The sequence below is a fragment of the Micromesistius poutassou genome, assembly GCF_964030765.1.
Source record: "Micromesistius poutassou genome assembly, chromosome: 23".
In the NCBI taxonomy this organism is placed as follows: Eukaryota; Metazoa; Chordata; class Actinopteri; order Gadiformes; family Gadidae; genus Micromesistius; species Micromesistius poutassou.
In genome coordinates this window covers 9901074-9921073 of record NC_140293.1, presented here as the reverse complement: position 1 = coordinate 9921073, position 20000 = coordinate 9901074, and the positions used below count along the sequence as shown (strand labels likewise).

General features: G+C 42.7%; 44 non-coding genes across 44 annotated transcripts in view; all 44 read left to right on the top strand.

Moving 5' to 3' along the window:
- The window catches only part of AC3HAE_039312 (transfer RNA glutamine (anticodon CUG)), a 72-nt gene extending 7 nt beyond the window's left edge, over positions 1–65 (top strand). The window contains exon 1 of the tRNA in view: positions 1–65. This exon is cut by the window's left edge and continues 7 nt beyond it. This is a non-coding gene — a tRNA (tRNA-Gln).
- Positions 66–1032: 967 nt separating this feature from the next.
- On the top strand, positions 1033–1104 carry AC3HAE_039311 (transfer RNA glutamine (anticodon CUG)). Its single transcript has one exon. It is a non-coding gene; the product is annotated as a tRNA-Gln (tRNA).
- A 356-nt stretch (positions 1105–1460) lies between these two features.
- Positions 1461–1542, top strand: AC3HAE_039310 (transfer RNA serine (anticodon GCU)). The gene has a single exon. It is a non-coding gene; the product is annotated as a tRNA-Ser (tRNA).
- A 522-nt stretch (positions 1543–2064) lies between these two features.
- Positions 2065–2136, top strand: AC3HAE_039309 (transfer RNA glutamine (anticodon CUG)). Its single transcript has one exon. It is a non-coding gene; the product is annotated as a tRNA-Gln (tRNA).
- A 356-nt stretch (positions 2137–2492) lies between these two features.
- AC3HAE_039308 (transfer RNA serine (anticodon GCU)) lies at positions 2493–2574 on the top strand. The gene has a single exon. It is a non-coding gene; the product is annotated as a tRNA-Ser (tRNA).
- A 217-nt stretch (positions 2575–2791) lies between these two features.
- AC3HAE_039303 (transfer RNA serine (anticodon GCU)) lies at positions 2792–2873 on the top strand. Its single transcript has one exon. It is a non-coding gene; the product is annotated as a tRNA-Ser (tRNA).
- A 230-nt stretch (positions 2874–3103) lies between these two features.
- On the top strand, positions 3104–3175 carry AC3HAE_039302 (transfer RNA glutamine (anticodon CUG)). Its single transcript has one exon. It is a non-coding gene; the product is annotated as a tRNA-Gln (tRNA).
- Positions 3176–3830: 655 nt separating this feature from the next.
- AC3HAE_039301 (transfer RNA serine (anticodon GCU)) lies at positions 3831–3912 on the top strand. Its single transcript has one exon. It is a non-coding gene; the product is annotated as a tRNA-Ser (tRNA).
- A 230-nt stretch (positions 3913–4142) lies between these two features.
- Positions 4143–4214, top strand: AC3HAE_039300 (transfer RNA glutamine (anticodon CUG)). The gene has a single exon. It is a non-coding gene; the product is annotated as a tRNA-Gln (tRNA).
- Positions 4215–4570: 356 nt separating this feature from the next.
- Positions 4571–4652, top strand: AC3HAE_039299 (transfer RNA serine (anticodon GCU)). The gene has a single exon. It is a non-coding gene; the product is annotated as a tRNA-Ser (tRNA).
- Positions 4653–4869: 217 nt separating this feature from the next.
- On the top strand, positions 4870–4951 carry AC3HAE_039298 (transfer RNA serine (anticodon GCU)). The gene has a single exon. It is a non-coding gene; the product is annotated as a tRNA-Ser (tRNA).
- Positions 4952–5174: 223 nt separating this feature from the next.
- AC3HAE_039297 (transfer RNA glutamine (anticodon CUG)) lies at positions 5175–5246 on the top strand. The gene has a single exon. It is a non-coding gene; the product is annotated as a tRNA-Gln (tRNA).
- Positions 5247–5602: 356 nt separating this feature from the next.
- AC3HAE_039296 (transfer RNA serine (anticodon GCU)) lies at positions 5603–5684 on the top strand. The gene has a single exon. It is a non-coding gene; the product is annotated as a tRNA-Ser (tRNA).
- A 217-nt stretch (positions 5685–5901) lies between these two features.
- AC3HAE_039295 (transfer RNA serine (anticodon GCU)) lies at positions 5902–5983 on the top strand. Its single transcript has one exon. It is a non-coding gene; the product is annotated as a tRNA-Ser (tRNA).
- A 658-nt stretch (positions 5984–6641) lies between these two features.
- On the top strand, positions 6642–6723 carry AC3HAE_039293 (transfer RNA serine (anticodon GCU)). The gene has a single exon. It is a non-coding gene; the product is annotated as a tRNA-Ser (tRNA).
- A 217-nt stretch (positions 6724–6940) lies between these two features.
- On the top strand, positions 6941–7022 carry AC3HAE_039291 (transfer RNA serine (anticodon GCU)). The gene has a single exon. It is a non-coding gene; the product is annotated as a tRNA-Ser (tRNA).
- Positions 7023–7245: 223 nt separating this feature from the next.
- On the top strand, positions 7246–7317 carry AC3HAE_039290 (transfer RNA glutamine (anticodon CUG)). The gene has a single exon. It is a non-coding gene; the product is annotated as a tRNA-Gln (tRNA).
- A 356-nt stretch (positions 7318–7673) lies between these two features.
- On the top strand, positions 7674–7755 carry AC3HAE_039289 (transfer RNA serine (anticodon GCU)). The gene has a single exon. It is a non-coding gene; the product is annotated as a tRNA-Ser (tRNA).
- A 217-nt stretch (positions 7756–7972) lies between these two features.
- AC3HAE_039288 (transfer RNA serine (anticodon GCU)) lies at positions 7973–8054 on the top strand. The gene has a single exon. It is a non-coding gene; the product is annotated as a tRNA-Ser (tRNA).
- A 658-nt stretch (positions 8055–8712) lies between these two features.
- On the top strand, positions 8713–8794 carry AC3HAE_039287 (transfer RNA serine (anticodon GCU)). Its single transcript has one exon. It is a non-coding gene; the product is annotated as a tRNA-Ser (tRNA).
- A 217-nt stretch (positions 8795–9011) lies between these two features.
- AC3HAE_039286 (transfer RNA serine (anticodon GCU)) lies at positions 9012–9093 on the top strand. The gene has a single exon. It is a non-coding gene; the product is annotated as a tRNA-Ser (tRNA).
- Positions 9094–9316: 223 nt separating this feature from the next.
- AC3HAE_039285 (transfer RNA glutamine (anticodon CUG)) lies at positions 9317–9388 on the top strand. The gene has a single exon. It is a non-coding gene; the product is annotated as a tRNA-Gln (tRNA).
- Positions 9389–9744: 356 nt separating this feature from the next.
- Positions 9745–9826, top strand: AC3HAE_039284 (transfer RNA serine (anticodon GCU)). The gene has a single exon. It is a non-coding gene; the product is annotated as a tRNA-Ser (tRNA).
- A 217-nt stretch (positions 9827–10043) lies between these two features.
- AC3HAE_039282 (transfer RNA serine (anticodon GCU)) lies at positions 10044–10125 on the top strand. The gene has a single exon. It is a non-coding gene; the product is annotated as a tRNA-Ser (tRNA).
- Positions 10126–10783: 658 nt separating this feature from the next.
- AC3HAE_039281 (transfer RNA serine (anticodon GCU)) lies at positions 10784–10865 on the top strand. The gene has a single exon. It is a non-coding gene; the product is annotated as a tRNA-Ser (tRNA).
- Positions 10866–11394: 529 nt separating this feature from the next.
- On the top strand, positions 11395–11466 carry AC3HAE_039279 (transfer RNA glutamine (anticodon CUG)). The gene has a single exon. It is a non-coding gene; the product is annotated as a tRNA-Gln (tRNA).
- Positions 11467–12121: 655 nt separating this feature from the next.
- On the top strand, positions 12122–12203 carry AC3HAE_039278 (transfer RNA serine (anticodon GCU)). Its single transcript has one exon. It is a non-coding gene; the product is annotated as a tRNA-Ser (tRNA).
- A 230-nt stretch (positions 12204–12433) lies between these two features.
- AC3HAE_039277 (transfer RNA glutamine (anticodon CUG)) lies at positions 12434–12505 on the top strand. The gene has a single exon. It is a non-coding gene; the product is annotated as a tRNA-Gln (tRNA).
- Positions 12506–13158: 653 nt separating this feature from the next.
- AC3HAE_039276 (transfer RNA serine (anticodon GCU)) lies at positions 13159–13240 on the top strand. The gene has a single exon. It is a non-coding gene; the product is annotated as a tRNA-Ser (tRNA).
- Positions 13241–13470: 230 nt separating this feature from the next.
- Positions 13471–13542, top strand: AC3HAE_039275 (transfer RNA glutamine (anticodon CUG)). The gene has a single exon. It is a non-coding gene; the product is annotated as a tRNA-Gln (tRNA).
- A 356-nt stretch (positions 13543–13898) lies between these two features.
- Positions 13899–13980, top strand: AC3HAE_039273 (transfer RNA serine (anticodon GCU)). Its single transcript has one exon. It is a non-coding gene; the product is annotated as a tRNA-Ser (tRNA).
- A 217-nt stretch (positions 13981–14197) lies between these two features.
- Positions 14198–14279, top strand: AC3HAE_039271 (transfer RNA serine (anticodon GCU)). Its single transcript has one exon. It is a non-coding gene; the product is annotated as a tRNA-Ser (tRNA).
- Positions 14280–14502: 223 nt separating this feature from the next.
- Positions 14503–14574, top strand: AC3HAE_039270 (transfer RNA glutamine (anticodon CUG)). Its single transcript has one exon. It is a non-coding gene; the product is annotated as a tRNA-Gln (tRNA).
- A 356-nt stretch (positions 14575–14930) lies between these two features.
- Positions 14931–15012, top strand: AC3HAE_039269 (transfer RNA serine (anticodon GCU)). The gene has a single exon. It is a non-coding gene; the product is annotated as a tRNA-Ser (tRNA).
- A 217-nt stretch (positions 15013–15229) lies between these two features.
- AC3HAE_039268 (transfer RNA serine (anticodon GCU)) lies at positions 15230–15311 on the top strand. Its single transcript has one exon. It is a non-coding gene; the product is annotated as a tRNA-Ser (tRNA).
- A 658-nt stretch (positions 15312–15969) lies between these two features.
- On the top strand, positions 15970–16051 carry AC3HAE_039266 (transfer RNA serine (anticodon GCU)). The gene has a single exon. It is a non-coding gene; the product is annotated as a tRNA-Ser (tRNA).
- Positions 16052–16580: 529 nt separating this feature from the next.
- Positions 16581–16652, top strand: AC3HAE_039265 (transfer RNA glutamine (anticodon CUG)). The gene has a single exon. It is a non-coding gene; the product is annotated as a tRNA-Gln (tRNA).
- Positions 16653–17008: 356 nt separating this feature from the next.
- AC3HAE_039264 (transfer RNA serine (anticodon GCU)) lies at positions 17009–17090 on the top strand. The gene has a single exon. It is a non-coding gene; the product is annotated as a tRNA-Ser (tRNA).
- A 529-nt stretch (positions 17091–17619) lies between these two features.
- Positions 17620–17691, top strand: AC3HAE_039263 (transfer RNA glutamine (anticodon CUG)). Its single transcript has one exon. It is a non-coding gene; the product is annotated as a tRNA-Gln (tRNA).
- A 356-nt stretch (positions 17692–18047) lies between these two features.
- On the top strand, positions 18048–18129 carry AC3HAE_039262 (transfer RNA serine (anticodon GCU)). The gene has a single exon. It is a non-coding gene; the product is annotated as a tRNA-Ser (tRNA).
- Positions 18130–18346: 217 nt separating this feature from the next.
- Positions 18347–18428, top strand: AC3HAE_039260 (transfer RNA serine (anticodon GCU)). Its single transcript has one exon. It is a non-coding gene; the product is annotated as a tRNA-Ser (tRNA).
- Positions 18429–18658: 230 nt separating this feature from the next.
- Positions 18659–18730, top strand: AC3HAE_039259 (transfer RNA glutamine (anticodon CUG)). Its single transcript has one exon. It is a non-coding gene; the product is annotated as a tRNA-Gln (tRNA).
- Positions 18731–19385: 655 nt separating this feature from the next.
- Positions 19386–19467, top strand: AC3HAE_039258 (transfer RNA serine (anticodon GCU)). Its single transcript has one exon. It is a non-coding gene; the product is annotated as a tRNA-Ser (tRNA).
- Positions 19468–19697: 230 nt separating this feature from the next.
- On the top strand, positions 19698–19769 carry AC3HAE_039257 (transfer RNA glutamine (anticodon CUG)). The gene has a single exon. It is a non-coding gene; the product is annotated as a tRNA-Gln (tRNA).
- The last annotated feature ends 231 nt before the right edge of the window (positions 19770–20000 follow it).

Sequence of the window (20000 nt, the reverse complement as noted above, 5' to 3'; positions counted from 1 at the left end):
TGGTGTAATGGTTAGCACTCTGGACTCTGAATCCAGTGATCCGAGTTCAAATCTCGGTGGAACCTAGTGTGCTGGTCAGTGAACTGTACGTTCTCACAAAATTGAAGCCATTCTATATTGTCTTTACTCTGCCTGTGTTTGAACTGCTCGTCAATGGATAGCATTTTCACATCAATAGTCTACATTCAATTCCACAATTTTTATGGTACACTGCAGATGGGGTGGCTGAGTCGTTAAGGTGATGGACTGCTAATCCATTGTGCTCTGCACGCGTAGGTTAGAATCCCATCCTCATCGGTTAGCTTTGTCAATTGAGATCAATTCATTGGCAATGTCGGACCAGGATCCAATGCTGGTTTAATGTTGAGTGTCCTACACCATCTCCCTGAATTTTTTTTGGTACACAGTGTGTACTCGGTGTGATGGGGTGGCAGAGTGGTTAAGGTGATGGACTGCTAATCCATTGTGCTCTGCACGCGTGGGTTCGAATCCCATCCTCATCGGTTAGCTTTGTCAATTGAGAGCAATGCATTGGTAATGTCGGACCAGGGATCCAATGCTGGTTTAATGTTTAGTGTCCTACACCATCTCCCCGAATTGAGGTCATTATTGAATATCAATATTCTGCATGTGTTATAACTGCTGTTCAATTGATAATATTTTCACAACAGACTATATTAAATTCCACTTTTTTTTTGGTACACAGTGTGTAATCGGTGTGATGGGGTGGCCGAGTGGTTAAGGTGATGGACTGCTAATCCATTGTGCTCTGCACGCGTGGGTTCGAATCCCATCCTCTTCGTATTTACCATTTGTTAATTGAGATCAATGCATTTGCAATGTCGTACCACGGATCAAATGCTTCGAAGACTAGTATGGTCACCACAATCTTGCTATTTTATCTTTAGCAAAAATCTCCATGAGCATAGACCGCATGTATTCATGCCTGTTTTAGAACTGTCAAAGCACTTCACTGTCTTCCAAGGTGGACTTGTAGACTCTGTCATCATTTTGTATACTTTTAACCACAAGGGTTCCATGGTGTAATGGTTAGCACTCTGGACTCTGAATCCAGTGATCCGAGTTCAAATCTCGGTGGAACCTAGTGTGCTGGTCAGTGAACTGTACGTTCTCACAAAATTGAAGCCATTCTATATTGTCTTTACTCTGCCTGTGTTTGAACTGCTCGTCAATGGATAGCATTTTCACATCAATAGTCTACATTCAATTCCACAATTTTTATGGTACACTGCAGATGGGGTGGCCGAGTCGTTAAGGTGATGGACTGCTAATCCATTGTGCTCTGCACGCGTAGGTTAGAATCCCATCCTCATCGGTTAGCTTTGTCAATTGAGATCAATTCATTGGCAATGTCGGACCAGGATCCAATGCTGGTTTAATGTTGAGTGTCCTACACCATCTCCCCGAAATTTTTTTCTTACACAGTGTGTACTCGGTGTGATGGGGTGGCCGAGTGGTTAAGGTGATGGACTGCTAATCCATTGTGCTCTGCACGCGTGGGTTCGAATCCCATCCTCATCGGTTAGCTTTGTCAATTGAGAGCAATGCATTGGTAATGTCGGACCAGGGATCCAATGCTGGTTTAATGTTTAGTGTCCTACACCATCTCCCCGAATTGAGGTCATTATTGAATATCAATATTCTGCCTGTGTTATAACTGCTGTTCAATTGATAATATTTTCACAACAGACTATATTAAATTCCACTTTTTTTTTGGTACACAGTGTGTACTCAGTGTGATGGGGTGGCGGAGTGGTTAAGGTGATGGACTGCTAATCCATTGTGCTCTGCACGCGTGGGTTCGAATCTCATCCTCATCGAATTTGTCAATTGAGATCAATGCATTTGCAATGTCGTACCACGGATCAAATGCTTCGAAGACTAGTATGGTCACCACAATCTTGCTATTTTATCTTTAGCAAAAATCTCCATGAGCATAGACCGCATGTATTCATGCCTGTTTTAGAACTGTCAAAGCACTTCACTGTCTTCCAAGGTGGACTTGTAGACTCTGTCATCATTTTGTATACTTCTAACCAAAAGGGTTCCATGGTGTAATGGTTAGCACTCTGGACTCTGAATCCAGTGATCCGAGTTCAAATCTCGGTGGAACCTAGTGTGCTGGTCAGTGACCTGTACGTTCTCACAAAATTGAAGCCATTCTATATTGTCTTTACTCTGCCTGTGTTTGAACTGCTTGTCAATGGATAGCATTTTCACATCAATAGTCTACATTCAATTCCACAATTTTTATGGTACACTGCAGATGGGGTGGCCGAGTCGTTAAGGTGATGGACTGCTAATCCATTGTGCTCTGCACGCGTAGGTTAGAATCCCATCCTCATCGGTTAGCTTTGTCAATTGAGATCAATTCATTGGCAATGTCGGACCAGGATCCAATGCTGGTTTAATGTTGAGTGTCCTACACCATCTCCCTGAATTTTTTTTGGTACACAGTGTATACTCGGTGTGATGGGGTGGCCGAGTGGTTAAGGTGATGGACTGCTAATCCATTGTGCTCTGCACGCGTGGGTTCGAATCCCATCCTCATCGGTTAGCTTTGTCAATTGAGAGCAATGCATTGGTAATGTCGGACCAGGGATCCAATGCTGGTTTAATGTTTAGTGTCCTACACCATCTCCCCGAATTGAGGTAATTATTGAATATCAATATTCTGCCTGTGTTATAACTGCTGTTCAATTGATAATATTTTCACAACAGACTATATTAAATTCCACTTTTTTTTTGGTACACAGTGTGTACTCAGTGTGATGGGGTGGCCGAGTGGTTAAGGTGATGGACTGCTAATCCATTGTGCTCTGCACGCGTGGGTTCGAATCCCATCCTCATCGTATTTACCATTTGTTAATTGAGATCAATGCATTTGCAATGTCGTACCACGGATCAAATGCTTCGAAGACTAGTATGGTCACCACAATCTTGCTATTTTATCTTTAGCAAAAATCTCCATGAGCATAGACCGTATGTATTCATGCCTGTTTTAGAACTGTCAAAGCACTTCACTGTCTTCCAAGGTTGACTTGTAGACTCTGTCATCATTTTGTATACTTCTAACCACAAGGGTTCCATGGTGTAATGGTTAGCACTCTGGACTCTGAATCCAGTGATCCGAGTTCAAATCTCGGTGGAACCTAGTGTGCTGGTCAGTGAACTGTACGTTCTCACAAAATTGAAGCCATTCTATATTGTCTTTACTCTGCCTGTGTTTGAACTGCTCGTCAATGGATAGCATTTTCACATCAATAGTCTACATTCAATTCCACAATTTTTATGGTACACTGCAGATGGGGTGGCTGAGTCGTTAAGGTGATGGACTGCTAATCCATTGTGCTCTGCACGCGTAGGTTAGAATCCCATCCTCATCGGTTAGCTTTGTCAATTGAGATCAATTCATTGGCAATGTCGGACCAGGATCCAATGCTGGTTTAATGTTGAGTGTCCTACACCATCTCCCTGAATTTTTTTTGGTACACAGTGTGTACTCGGTGTGATGGGGTGGCAGAGTGGTTAAGGTGATGGACTGCTAATCCATTGTGCTCTGCACGCGTGGGTTCGAATCCCATCCTCATCGGTTAGCTTTGTCAATTGAGAGCAATGCATTGGTAATGTCGGACCAGGGATCCAATGCTGGTTTAATGTTTAGTGTCCTACACCATCTCCCCGAATTGAGGTCATTATTGAATATCAATATTCTGCATGTGTTATAACTGCTGTTCAATTGATAATATTTTCACAACAGACTATATTAAATTCCACTTTTTTTTTGGTACACAGTGTGTAATCGGTGTGATGGGGTGGCCGAGTGGTTAAGGTGATGGACTGCTAATCCATTGTGCTCTGCACGCGTGGGTTCGAATCCCATCCTCTTCGTATTTACCATTTGTTAATTGAGATCAATGCATTTGCAATGTCGTACCACGGATCAAATGCTTCGAAGACTAGTATGGTCACCACAATCTTGCTATTTTATCTTTAGCAAAAATCTCCATGAGCATAGACCGCATGTATTCATGCCTGTTTTAGAACTGTCAAAGCACTTCACTGTCTTCCAAGGTGGACTTGTAGACTCTGTCATCATTTTGTATACTTTTAACCACAAGGGTTCCATGGTGTAATGGTTAGCACTCTGGACTCTGAATCCAGTGATCTGAGTTCAAATCTCGGTGGAACCTAGTGTGCTGGTCAGTGAACTGTACGTTCTCACAAAATTGAAGCCATTCTATATTGTCTTTACTCTGCCTGTGTTTGAACTGCTCGTCAATGGATAGCATTTTCACATCAATAGTCTACATTCAATTCCACAATTTTTATGGTACACTGCAGATGGGGTGGCCGAGTCGTTAAGGTGATGGACTGCTAATCCATTGTGCTCTGCACGCGTAGGTTAGAATCCCATCCTCATCGGTTAGCTTTGTCAATTGAGATCAATTCATTGGCAATGTCGGACCAGGATCCAATGCTGGTTTAATGTTGAGTGTCCTACACCATCTCCCCGAAATTTTTTTCTTACACAGTGTGTACTCGGTGTGATGGGGTGGCCGAGTGGTTAAGGTGATGGACTGCTAATCCATTGTGCTCTGCACGCGTGGGTTCGAATCCCATCCTCATCGGTTAGCTTTGTCAATTGAGAGCAATGCATTGGTAATGTCGGACCAGGGATCCAATGCTGGTTTAATGTTTAGTGTCCTACACCATCTCCCCGAATTGAGGTCATTATTGAATATCAATATTCTGCCTGTGTTATAACTGCTGTTCAATTGATAATATTTTCACAACAGACTATATTAAATTCCACTTTTTTCTTGGTACACAGTGTGTACTCAGTGTGATGGGGTGGCCGAGTGGTTAAGGTGATGGACTGCTAATCCATTGTGCTCTGCACGCGTGGGTTCGAATCCCATCCTCATCGAATTTGTCAATTGAGATCAATGCATTTGCAATGTCGTACCACGGATCAAATGCGTCGAAGACTAGTATGGTCACCATAATCTTGCTATTTTATCTTTAGCAAAAATCTCCATGAGCATAGACCGCATGTATTCATGCCTGTTTTAGAACTGTCAAAGCACTTCACTGTCTTCCAAGGTGGACTTGTAGACTCTGTCATCATTTTGTATACTTCTAACCACAAGGGTTCCATGGTGTAATGGTTAGCACTCTGGACTCTGAATCCAGTGATCCGAGTTCAAATCTCGGTGGAACCTAGTGTGCTGGTCAGTGACCTGTACGTTCTCACAAAATTGAAGCCATTCTATATTGTCTTTACTCTGCCTGTGTTTGAACTGCTTGTCAATGGATAGCATTTTCACATCAATAGTCTACATTCAATTCCACAATTTTTATGGTACACTGCAGATGGGGTGGCTGAGTCGTTAAGGTGATGGACTGCTAATCCATTGTGCTCTGCACGCGTAGGTTAGAATCCCATCCTCATCGGTTAGCTTTGTCAATTGAGATCAATTCATTGGCAATGTCGGACCAGGATCCAATGCTGGTTTAATGTTGAGTGTCCTACACCATCTCCCTGAATTTTTTTTGGTACACAGTGTATACTCGGTGTGATGGGGTGGCCGAGTGGTTAAGGTGATGGACTGCTAATCCATTGTGCTCTGCACGCGTGGGTTCGAATCCCATCCTCATCGGTTAGCTTTGTCAATTGAGAGCAATGCATTGGTAATGTCGGACCAGGGATCCAATGCTGGTTTAATGTTTAGTGTCCTACACCATCTCCCCGAATTGAGGTCATTATTGAATATCAATATTCTGCCTGTGTTATAACTGCTGTTCAATTGATAATATTTTCACAACAGACTATATTAAATTCCACTTTTTTTTTGGTACACAGTGTGTACTCGGTGTGATGGGGTGGCCGAGTGGTTAAGGTGATGGACTGCTAATCCATTGTGCTCTGCACGCGTGGGTTCGAATCCCATCCTCATCGTATTTATCATTTGTTAATTGAGATCAATGCATTTGCAATGTCGTACCACGGATCAAATGCTTCGAAGACTAGTATGGTCACCACAATCTTGCTATTTTATCTTTAGCAAAAATCTCCATGAGCATAGACCGCATGTATTCATGCCTGTTTTAGAACTGTCAAAGCACTTCACTGTCTTCCAAGGTGGACTTGTAGACTCTGTCATCATTTTGTATACTTCTAACCAAAAGGGTACCATGGTGTAATGGTTAGCACTCTGGACTCTGAATCCAGTGATCCGAGTTCAAATCTCGGTGGAACCTAGTGTGCTGGTCAGTGACCTGTACGTTCTCACAAAATTGAAGCCATTCTATATTGTCTTTACTCTGCCTGTGTTTGAACTGCTTGTCAATAGATAGCATTTTCACATCAATAGTCTACATTCAATTCCACAATTTTTATGGTACACTGCAGATGGGGTGGCCGAGTCGTTAAGGTGATGGACTGCTAATCCATTGTGCTCTGCACGCGTAGGTTAGAATCCCATCCTCATCGGTTAGCTTTGTCAATTGAGATCAATTCATTGGCAATGTCGGACCAGGATCCAATGCTGGTTTAATGTTGAGTGTCCTACACCATCTCCCTGAATTTTTTTTGGTACACAGTGTATACTCGGTGTGATGGGGTGGCCGAGTGGTTAAGGTGATGGACTGCTAATCCATTGTGCTCTGCACGCGTGGGTTCGAATCCCATCCTCATCGGTTAGCTTTGTCAATTGAGAGCAATGCATTGGTAATGTCGGACCAGGGATCCAATGCTGGTTTAATGTTTAGTGTCCTACACCATCTCCCCGAATTGAGGTAATTATTGAATATCAATATTCTGCCTGTGTTATAACTGCTGTTCAATTGATAATATTTTCACAACAGACTATATTAAATTCCACTTTTTTTTTGGTACACAGTGTGTACTCAGTGTGATGGGGTGGCCGAGTGGTTAAGGTGATGGACTGCTAATCCATTGTGCTCTGCACGCGTGGGTTCGAATCCCATCCTCATCGAATTTGTCAATTGAGATCCATGCATTTGCAATGTCGTACCACGGATCAAATGCTTCGAAGACTAGTATGGTCACCATAATCTTGCTATTTTATCTTTAGCAAAAATCTCCATGAGCATAGACCGCATGTATTCATGCCTGTTTTAGAACTGTCAAAGCACTTCACTGTCTTCCAAGGTGGACTTGTAGACTCTGTCATCATTTTGTATACTTCTAACCACAAGGGTTCCATGGTGTAATGGTTAGCACTCTGGACTCTGAATCCAGTGATCCGAGTTCAAATCTCGGTGGAACCTAGTGTGCTGGTCAGTGACCTGTACGTTCTCACAAAATTGAAGCCATTCTATATTGTCTTTACTCTGCCTGTGTTTGAACTGCTTGTCAATGGATAGCATTTTCACATCAATAGTCTACATTCAATTCCACAATTTTTATGGTACACTGCAGATGGGGTGGCTGAGTCGTTAAGGTGATGGACTGCTAATCCATTGTGCTCTGCACGCGTAGGTTAGAATCCCATCCTCATCGGTTAGCTTTGTCAATTGAGATCAATTCATTGGCAATGTCGGACCAGGATCCAATGCTGGTTTAATGTTGAGTGTCCTACACCATCTCCCTGAATTTTTTTTGGTACACAGTGTATACTCGGTGTGATGGGGTGGCCGAGTGGTTAAGGTGATGGACTGCTAATCCATTGTGCTCTGCACGCGTGGGTTCGAATCCCATCCTCATCGGTTAGCTTTGTCAATTGAGAGCAATGCATTGGTAATGTCGGACCAGGGATCCAATGCTGGTTTAATGTTTAGTGTCCTACACCATCTCCCCGAATTGAGGTCATTATTGAATATCAATATTCTGCCTGTGTTATAACTGCTGTTCAATTGATAATATTTTCACAACAGACTATATTAAATTCCACTTTTTTTTTGGTACACAGTGTGTACTCGGTGTGATGGGGTGGCCGAGTGGTTAAGGTGATGGACTGCTAATCCATTGTGCTCTGCACGCGTGGGTTCGAATCCCATCCTCATCGTATTTATCATTTGTTAATTGAGATCAATGCATTTGCAATGTCGTACCACGGATCAAATACTTCGAAGACTAGTATGGTCACCACAATCTTGCTATTTTATCTTTAGCAAAAATCTCCATGAGCATAGACCGCATGTATTCATGCCTGTTTTAGAACTGTCAAAGCACTTCACTGTCTTCCAAGGTGGACTTGTAGACTCTGTCATCATTTTGTATACTTCTAACCAAAAGGGTACCATGGTGTAATGGTTAGCACTCTGGACTCTGAATCCAGTGATCCGAGTTCAAATCTCGGTGGAACCTAGTGTGCTGGTCAGTGACCTGTACGTTCTCACAAAATTGAAGCCATTCTATATTGTCTTTACTCTGCCTGTGTTTGAACTGCTTGTCAATAGATAGCATTTTCACATCAATAGTCTACATTCAATTCCACAATTTTTATGGTACACTGCAGATGGGGTGGCCGAGTCGTTAAGGTGATGGACTGCTAATCCATTGTGCTCTGCACGCGTAGGTTAGAATCCCATCCTCATCGGTTAGCTTTGTCAATTGAGATCAATTCATTGGCAATGTCGGACCAGGATCCAATGCTGGTTTAATGTTGAGTGTCCTACACCATCTCCCTGAATTTTTTTTGGTACACAGTGTATACTCGGTGTGATGGGGTGGCCGAGTGGTTAAGGTGATGGACTGCTAATCCATTGTGCTCTGCACGCGTGGGTTCGAATCCCATCCTCATCGGTTAGCTTTGTCAATTGAGAGCAATGCATTGGTAATGTCGGACCAGGGATCCAATGCTGGTTTAATGTTTAGTGTCCTACACCATCTCCCCGAATTGAGGTAATTATTGAATATCAATATTCTGCCTGTGTTATAACTGCTGTTCAATTGATAATATTTTCACAACAGACTATATTAAATTCCACTTTTTTTTTGGTACACAGTGTGTACTCAGTGTGATGGGGTGGCCGAGTGGTTAAGGTGATGGACTGCTAATCCATTGTGCTCTGCACGCGTGGGTTCGAATCCCATCCTCATCGAATTTGTCAATTGAGATCCATGCATTTGCAATGTCGTACCACGGATCAAATGCTTCGAAGACTAGTATGGTCACCATAATCTTGCTATTTTATCTTTAGCAAAAATCTCCATGAGCATAGACCGCATGTATTCATGCCTGTTTTAGAACTGTCAAAGCACTTCACTGTCTTCCAAGGTGGACTTGTAGACTCTGTCATCATTTTGTATACTTCTAACCACAAGGGTTCCATGGTGTAATGGTTAGCACTCTGGACTCTGAATCCAGTGATCCGAGTTCAAATCTCGGTGGAACCTAGTGTGCTGGTCAGTGACCTGTACGTTCTCACAAAATTGAAGCCATTCTATATTGTCTTTACTCTGCCTGTGTTTGAACTGCTTGTCAATGGATAGCATTTTCACATCAATAGTCTACATTCAATTCCACAATTTTTATGGTACACTGCAGATGGGGTGGCTGAGTCGTTAAGGTGATGGACTGCTAATCCATTGTGCTCTGCACGCGTAGGTTAGAATCCCATCCTCATCGGTTAGCTTTGTCAATTGAGATCAATTCATTGGCAATGTCGGACCAGGATCCAATGCTGGTTTAATGTTGAGTGTCCTACACCATCTCCCTGAATTTTTTTTGGTACACAGTGTATACTCGGTGTGATGGGGTGGCCGAGTGGTTAAGGTGATGGACTGCTAATCCATTGTGCTCTGCACGCGTGGGTTCGAATCCCATCCTCATCGGTTAGCTTTGTCAATTGAGAGCAATGCATTGGTAATGTCGGACCAGGGATCCAATGCTGGTTTAATGTTTAGTGTCCTACACCATCTCCCCGAATTGAGGTCATTATTGAATATCAATATTCTGCCTGTGTTATAACTGCTGTTCAATTGATAATATTTTCACAACAGACTATATTAAATTCCACTTTTTTTTTGGTACACAGTGTGTACTCGGTGTGATGGGGTGGCCGAGTGGTTAAGGTGATGGACTGCTAATCCATTGTGCTCTGCACGCGTGGGTTCGAATCCCATCCTCATCGTATTTATCATTTGTTAATTGAGATCAATGCATTTGCAATGTCGTACCACGGATCAAATGCTTCGAAGACTAGTATGGTCACCACAATCTTGCTATTTTATCTTTAGCAAAAATCTCCATGAGCATAGACCGCATGTATTCATGCCTGTTTTAGAACTGTCAAAGCACTTCACTGTCTTCCAAGGTGGACTTGTAGACTCTGTCATCATTTTGTATACTTCTAACCAAAAGGGTACCATGGTGTAATGGTTAGCACTCTGGACTCTGAATCCAGTGATCCGAGTTCAAATCTCGGTGGAACCTAGTGTGCTGGTCAGTGACCTGTACGTTCTCACAAAATTGAAGCCATTCTATATTGTCTTTACTCTGCCTGTGTTTGAACTGCTTGTCAATGGATAGCATTTTCACATCAATAGTCTACATTCAATTCCACAATTTTTATGGTACACTGCAGATGGGGTGGCCGAGTCGTTAAGGTGATGGACTGCTAATCCATTGTGCTCTGCACGCGTAGGTTAGAATCCCATCCTCATCGGTTAGCTTTGTCAATTGAGATCAATTCATTGGCAATGTCGGACCAGGATCCAATGCTGGTTTAATGTTGAGTGTCCTACACCATCTCCCTGAATTTTTTTTGGTACACAGTGTATACTCGGTGTGATGGGGTGGCCGAGTGGTTAAGGTGATGGACTGCTAATCCATTGTGCTCTGCACGCGTGGGTTCGAATCCCATCCTCATCGGTTAGCTTTGTCAATTGAGAGCAATGCATTGGTAATGTCGGACCAGGGATCCAATGCTGGTTTAATGTTTAGTGTCCTACACCATCTCCCCGAATTGAGGTAATTATTGAATATCAATATTCTGCCTGTGTTATAACTGCTGTTCAATTGATAATATTTTCACAACAGACTATATTAAATTCCACTTTTTTTTTGGTACACAGTGTGTACTCAGTGTGATGGGGTGGCAGAGTGGTTAAGGTGTTGGACTGCTAATCCATTGTGCTCTGCACGCGTGGGTTCGAATCCCATCCTCATCGTATTTACCATTTGTTAATTGAGATCAATGCATTTGCAATGTCGTACCACGGATCAAATGCTTCGAAGACTAGTATGGTCACCACAATCTTGCTATTTTATCTTTAGCAAAAATCTCCATGAGCATAGACCGCATGTATTCATGCCTGTTTTAGAACTGTCAAAGCACTTCACTGTCTTCCAAGGTGGACTTGTAGACTCTGTCATCATTTTGTATACTTCTAACCAAAATGGTTCCATGGTGTAATGGTTAGCACTCTGGACTCTGAATCCAGTGATCCGAGTTCAAATCTCGGTGGAACCTAGTGTGCTGGTCAGTGACCTGTACGTTCTCACAAAATTGAAGCCATTCTATATTGTCTTTACTCTGCCTGTGTTTGAACTGCTTGTCAATGGATAGCATTTTCACATCAATAGTCTACATTCAATTCCACAATTTTTATGGTACACTGCAGATGGGGTGGCCGAGTCGTTAAGGTGATGGACTGCTAATCCATTGTGCTCTGCACGCGTAGGTTAGAATCCCATCCTCATCGGTTAGCTTTGTCAATTGAGATCAATTCATTGGCAATGTCGGACCAGGATCCAATGCTGGTTTAATGTTGAGTGTCCTACACCATCTCCCTGAATTTTTTTTGGTACACAGTGTATACTCGGTGTGATGGGGTGGCCGAGTGGTTAAGGTGATGGACTGCTAATCCATTGTGCTCTGCACGCGTGGGTTCGAATCCAATCCTCATCGGTTAGCTTTGTCAATTGAGAGCAATGCATTGGTAATGTCGGACCAGGGATCCAATGCTGGTTTAATGTTTAGTGTCCTACACCATCTCCCCGAATTGAGGTAATTATTGAATATCAATATTCTGCCTGTGTTATAACTGCTGTTCAATTGATAATATTTTCACAACAGACTATATTAAATTCCACTTTTTTTTTGGTACACAGTGTGTACTCAGTGTGATGGGGTGGCCGAGTGGTTAAGGTGATGGACTGCTAATCCATTGTGCTCTGCACGCGTGGGTTCGAATCCCATCCTCATCGTATTTACCATTTGTTAATTGAGATCAATGCATTTGCAATGTCGTACCACGGATCAAATGCTTCGAAGACTAGTATGGTCACCACAATCTTGCTATTTTATCTTTAGCAAAAATCTCCATGAGCATAGACCGCATGTATTCATGCCTGTTTTAGAACTGTCAAAGCACTTCACTGTCTTCCAAGGTTGACTTGTAGACTCTGTCATCATTTTGTATACTTCTAACCACAAGGGTTCCATGGTGTAATGGTTAGCACTCTGGACTCTGAATCCAGTGATCCGAGTTCAAATCTCGGTGGAACCTAGTGTGCTGGTCAGTGAACTGTACGTTCTCACAAAATTGAAGCCATTCTATATTGTCTTTACTCTGCCTGTTTGAACTGCTCGTCAATGGATAGCATTTTCACATCAATAGTCTACATTCAATTCCACAATTTTTATGGTACACTGCAGATGGGGTGGCTGAGTCGTTAAGGTGATGGACTGCTAATCCATTGTGCTCTGCACGCGTAGGTTAGAATCCCATCCTCATCGGTTAGCTTTGTCAATTGAGATCAATTCATTGGCAATGTCGGACCAGGATCCAATGCTGGTTTAATGTTGAGTGTCCTACACCATCTCCCTGAATTTTTTTTGGTACACAGTGTGTACTCGGTGTGATGGGGTGGCAGAGTGGTTAAGGTGATGGACTGCTAATCCATTGTGCTCTGCACGCGTGGGTTCGAATCCCATCCTCATCGGTTAGCTTTGTCAATTGAGAGCAATGCATTGGTAATGTCGGACCAGGGATCCAATGCTGGTTTAATGTTTAGTGTCCTACACCATCTCCCCGAATTGAGGTCATTATTGAATATCAATATTCTGCATGTGTTATAACTGCTGTTCAATTGATAATATTTTCACAACAGACTATATTAAATTCCACTTTTTTTTTGGTACACAGTGTGTAATCGGTGTGATGGGGTGGCCGAGTGGTTAAGGTGATGGACTGCTAATCCATTGTGCTCTGCACGCGTGGGTTCGAATCCCATCCTCTTCGTATTTACCATTTGTTAATTGAGATCAATGCATTTGCAATGTCGTACCACGGATCAAATGCTTCGAAGACTAGTATGGTCACCACAATCTTGCTATTTTATCTTTAGCAAAAATCTCCATGAGCATAGACCGCATGTATTCATGCCTGTTTTAGAACTGTCAAAGCACTTCACTGTCTTCCAAGGTGGACTTGTAGACTCTGTCATCATTTTGTATACTTTTAACCACAAGGGTTCCATGGTGTAATGGTTAGCACTCTGGACTCTGAATCCAGTGATCCGAGTTCAAATCTCGGTGGAACCTAGTGTGCTGGTCAGTGAACTGTACGTTCTCACAAAATTGAAGCCATTCTATATTGTCTTTACTCTGCCTGTGTTTGAACTGCTCGTCAATGGATAGCATTTTCACATCAATAGTCTACATTCAATTCCACAATTTTTATGGTACACTGCAGATGGGGTGGCCGAGTCGTTAAGGTGATGGACTGCTAATCCATTGTGCTCTGCACGCGTAGGTTAGAATCCCATCCTCATCGGTTAGCTTTGTCAATTGAGATCAATTCATTGGCAATGTCGGACCAGGATCCAATGCTGGTTTAATGTTGAGTGTCCTACACCATCTCCCCGAAATTTTTTTCTTACACAGTGTGTACTCGGTGTGATGGGGTGGCCGAGTGGTTAAGGTGATGGACTGCTAATCCATTGTGCTCTGCACGCGTGGGTTCGAATCCCATCCTCATCGGTTAGCTTTGTCAATTGAGAGCAATGCATTGGTAATGTCGGACCAGGGATCCAATGCTGGTTTAATGTTTAGTGTCCTACACCATCTCCCCGAATTGAGGTCATTATTGAATATCAATATTCTGCCTGTGTTATAACTGCTGTTCAATTGATAATATTTTCACAACAGACTATATTAAATTCCACTTTTTTTTTGGTACACAGTGTGTACTCAGTGTGATGGGGTGGCCGAGTGGTTAAGGTGATGGACTGCTAATCCATTGTGCTCTGCACGCATGGGTTCGAATCCCATCCTCATCGAATTTGTCAATTGAGATCAATGCATTTGCAATGTCGTACCACGGATCAAATGCTTCGAAGACTAGTATGGTCACCATAATCTTGCTATTTTATCTTTAGCAAAAATCTCCATGAGCATAGACCGCATGTATTCATGCCTGTTTTAGAACTGTCAAAGCACTTCACTGTCTTCCAAGGTGGACTTGTAGACTCTGTCATCATTTTGTATACTTCTAACCACAAGGGTTCCATGGTGTAATGGTTAGCACTCTGGACTCTGAATCCAGTGATCCGAGTTCAAATCTCGGTGGAACCTAGTGTGCTGGTCAGTGACCTGTACGTTCTCACAAAATTGAAGCCATTCTATATTGTCTTTACTCTGCCTGTGTTTGAACTGCTTGTCAATGGATAGCATTTTCACATCAATAGTCTACATTCAATTCCACAATTTTTATGGTACACTGCAGATGGGGTGGCTGAGTCGTTAAGGTGATGGACTGCTAATCCATTGTGCTCTGCACGCGTAGGTTAGAATCCCATCCTCATCGGTTAGCTTTGTCAATTGAGATCAATTCATTGGCAATGTCGGACCAGGATCCAATGCTGGTTTAATGTTGAGTGTCCTACACCATCTCCCTGAATTTTTTTTGGTACACAGTGTATACTCGGTGTGATGGGGTGGCCGAGTGGTTAAGGTGATGGACTGCTAATCCATTGTGCTCTGCACGCGTGGGTTCGAATCCCATCCTCATCGGTTAGCTTTGTCAATTGAGAGCAATGCATTGGTAATGTCGGACCAGGGATCCAATGCTGGTTTAATGTTTAGTGTCCTACACCATCTCCCCGAATTGAGGTCATTATTAAATATCAATATTCTGCCTGTGTTATAACTGCTGTTCAATTGATAATATTTTCACAACAGACTATATTAAATTCCACTTTTTTTTTGGTACACAGTGTGTACTCGGTGTGATGGGGTGGCCGAGTGGTTAAGGTGATGGACTGCTAATCCATTGTGCTCTGCACGCGTGGGTTCGAATCCCATCCTCATCGTATTTATCATTTGTTAATTGAGATCAATGCATTTGCAATGTCGTACCACGGATCAAATGCTTCGAAGACTAGTATGGTCACCACAATCTTGCTATTTTATCTTTAGCAAAAATCTCCATGAGCATAGACCGCATGTATTCATGCCTGTTTTAGAACTGTCAAAGCACTTCACTGTCTTCCAAGGTGGACTTGTAGACTCTGTCATCATTTTGTATACTTCTAACCAAAAGGGTACCATGGTGTAATGGTTAGCACTCTGGACTCTGAATCCAGTGATCCGAGTTCAAATCTCGGTGGAACCTAGTGTGCTGGTCAGTGACCTGTACGTTCTCACAAAATTGAAGCCATTCTATATTGTCTTTACTCTGCCTGTGTTTGAACTGCTTGTCAATGGATAGCATTTTCACATCAATAGTCTACATTCAATTCCACAATTTTTATGGTACACTGCAGATGGGGTGGCCGAGTCGTTAAGGTGATGGACTGCTAATCCATTGTGCTCTGCACGCGTAGGTTAGAATCCCATCCTCATCGGTTAGCTTTGTCAATTGAGATCAATTCATTGGCAATGTCGGACCAGGATCCAATGCTGGTTTAATGTTGAGTGTCCTACACCATCTCCCTGAATTTTTTTTGGTACACAGTGTATACTCGGTGTGATGGGGTGGCCGAGTGGTTAAGGTGATGGACTGCTAATCCATTGTGCTCTGCACGCGTGGGTTCGAATCCCATCCTCATCGGTTAGCTTTGTCAATTGAGAGCAATGCATTGGTAATGTCGGACCAGGGATCCAATGCTGGTTTAATGTTTAGTGTCCTACACCATCTCCCCGAATTGAGGTAATTATTGAATATCAATATTCTGCCTGTGTTATAACTGCTGTTCAATTGATAATATTTTCACAACAGACTATATTAAATTCCACTTTTTTTTTGGTACACAGTGTGTACTCAGTGTGATGGGGTGGCAGAGTGGTTAAGGTGTTGGACTGCTAATCCATTGTGCTCTGCACGCGTGGGTTCGAATCCCATCCTCATCGTATTTACCATTTGTTAATTGAGATCAATGCATTTGCAATGTCGTACCACGGATCAAATGCTTCGAAGACTAGTATGGTCACCACAATCTTGCTATTTTATCTTTAGCAAAAATCTCCATGAGCATAGACCGCATGTATTCATGCCTGTTTTAGAACTGTCAAAGCACTTCACTGTCTTCCAAGGTGGACTTGTAGACTCTGTCATCATTTTGTATACTTCTAACCAAAAGGGTTCCATGGTGTAATGGTTAGCACTCTGGACTCTGAATCCAGTGATCCGAGTTCAAATCTCGGTGGAACCTAGTGTGCTGGTCAGTGACCTGTACGTTCTCACAAAATTGAAGCCATTCTATATTGTCTTTACTCTGCCTGTGTTTGAACTGCTTGTCAATGGATAGCATTTTCACATCAATAGTCTACATTCAATTCCACAATTTTTATGGTACACTGCAGATGGGGTGGCCGAGTCGTTAAGGTGATGGACTGCTAATCCATTGTGCTCTGCACGCGTAGGTTAGAATCCCATCCTCATCGGTTAGCTTTGTCAATTGAGATCAATTCATTGGCAATGTCGGACCAGGATCCAATGCTGGTTTAATGTTGAGTGTCCTACACCATCTCCCTGAATTTTTTTTGGTACACAGTGTATACTCGGTGTGATGGGGTGGCCGAGTGGTTAAGGTGATGGACTGCTAATCCATTGTGCTCTGCACGCGTGGGTTCGAATCCCATCCTCATCGGTTAGCTTTGTCAATTGAGAGCAATGCATTGGTAATGTCGGACCAGGGATCCAATGCTGGTTTAATGTTTAGTGTCCTACACCATCTCCCCGAATTGAGGTAATTATTGAATATCAATATTCTGCCTGTGTTATAACTGCTGTTCAATTGATAATATTTTCACAACAGACTATATTAAATTCCACTTTTTTTTTGGTACACAGTGTGTACTCAGTGTGATGGGGTGGCAGAGTGGTTAAGGTGTTGGACTGCTAATCCATTGTGCTCTGCACGCGTGGGTTCGAATCCCATCCTCATCGTATTTACCATTTGTTAATTGAGATCAATGCATTTGCAATGTCGTACCACGGATCAAATGCTTCGAAGACTAGTATGGTCACCACAATCTTGCTATTTTATCTTTAGCAAAAATCTCCATGAGCATAGACCGCATGTATTCATGCCTGTTTTAGAACTGTCAAAGCACTTCACTGTCTTCCAAGGTGGACTTGTAGACTCTGTCATCATTTTGTATACTTCTAACCAAAAGGGTTCCATGGTGTAATGGTTAGCACTCTGGACTCTGAATCCAGTGATCCGAGTTCAAATCTCGGTGGAACCTAGTGTGCTGGTCAGTGACCTGTACGTTCTCACAAAATTGAAGCCATTCTATATTGTCTTTACTCTGCCTGTGTTTGAACTGCTTGTCAATGGATAGCATTTTCACATCAATAGTCTACATTCAATTCCACAATTTTTATGGTACACTGCAGATGGGGTGGCCGAGTCGTTAAGGTGATGGACTGCTAATCCATTGTGCTCTGCACGCGTAGGTTAGAATCCCATCCTCATCGGTTAGCTTTGTCAATTGAGATCAATTCATTGGCAATGTCGGACCAGGATCCAATGCTGGTTTAATGTTGAGTGTCCTACACCATCTCCCTGAATTTTTTTTGGTACACAGTGTATACTCGGTGTGATGGGGTGGCCGAGTGGTTAAGGTGATGGACTGCTAATCCATTGTGCTCTGCACGCGTGGGTTCGAATCCCATCCTCATCGGTTAGCTTTGTCAATTGAGAGCAATGCATTGGTAATGTCGGACCAGGGATCCAATGCTGGTTTAATGTTTAGTGTCCTACACCATCTCCCCGAATTGAGGTCATTATTGAATATCAATATTCTGCCTGTGTTATAACTGCTGTTCAATTGATAATATTTTCACAACAGACTATATTAAATTCCACTTTTTTTTTGGTACACAGTGTGTACTCAGTGTGATGGGGTGGCCGAGTGGTTAAGGTGATGGACTGCTAATCCATTGTGCTCTGCACGCGTGGGTTCGAATCCCATCCTCATCGTATTTACCATTTGTTAATTGAGATCAATGCATTTGCAATGTCGTACCACGGATCAAATGCTTCGAAGACTAGTATGGTCACCACAATCTTGCTATTTTATCTTTAGCAAAAATCTCCATGAGCATAGACCGCATGTATTCATGCCTGTTTTAGAACTGTCAAAGCACTTCACTGTCTTCCAAGGTTGACTTGTAGACTCTGTCATCATTTTGTATACTTCTAACCACAAGGGTTCCATGGTGTAATGGTTAGCACTCTGGACTCTGAATCCAGTGATCCGAGTTCAAATCTCGGTGGAACCTAGTGTGCTGGTCAGTGAACTGTACGTTCTCACAAAATTGAAGCCATTCTATATTGTCTTTACTCTGCCTGTGTTTGAACTGCTCGTCAATGGATAGCATTTTCACATCAATAGTCTACATTCAATTCCACAATTTTTATGGTACACTGCAGATGGGGTGGCTGAGTCGTTAAGGTGATGGACTGCTAATCCATTGTGCTCTGCACGCGTAGGTTAGAATCCCATCCTCATCGGTTAGCTTTGTCAATTGAGATCAATTCATTGGCAATGTCGGACCAGGATCCAATGCTGGTTTAATGTTGAGTGTCCTACACCATCTCCCTGAATTTTTTTTGGTACACAGTGTGTACTCGGTGTGATGGGGTGGCAGAGTGGTTAAGGTGATGGACTGCTAATCCATTGTGCTCTGCACGCGTGGGTTCGAATCCCATCCTCATCGGTTAGCTTTGTCAATTGAGAGCAATGCATTGGTAATGTCGGACCAGGGATCCAATGCTGGTTTAATGTTTAGTGTCCTACACCATCTCCCCGAATTGAGGTCATTATTGAATATCAATATTCTGCATGTGTTATAACTGCTGTTCAATTGATAATATTTTCACAACAGACTATATTAAATTCCACTTTTTTTTTGGTACACAGTGTGTAATCGGTGTGATGGGGTGGCCGAGTGGTTAAGGTGATGGACTGCTAATCCATTGTGCTCTGCACGCGTGGGTTCGAATCCCATCCTCTTCGTATTTACCATTTGTTAATTGAGATCAATGCATTTGCAATGTCGTACCACGGATCAAATGCTTCGAAGACTAGTATGGTCACCACAATCTTGCTATTTTATCTTTAGCAAAAATCTCCATGAGCATAGACCGCATGTATTCATGCCTGTTTTAGAACTGTCAAAGCACTTCACTGTCTTCCAAGGTGGACTTGTAGACTCTGTCATCATTTTGTATACTTTTAACCACAAGGGTTCCATGGTGTAATGGTTAGCACTCTGGACTCTGAATCCAGTGATCCGAGTTCAAATCTCGGTGGAACCTAGTGTGCTGGTCAGTGAACTGTACGTTCTCACAAAATTGAAGCCATTCTATATTGTCTTTACTCTGCCTGTGTTTGAACTGCTCGTCAATGGATAGCATTTTCACATCAATAGTCTACATTCAATTCCACAATTTTTATGGTACACTGCAGATGGGGTGGCCGAGTCGTTAAGGTGATGGACTGCTAATCCATTGTGCTCTGCACGCGTAGGTTAGAATCCCATCCTCATC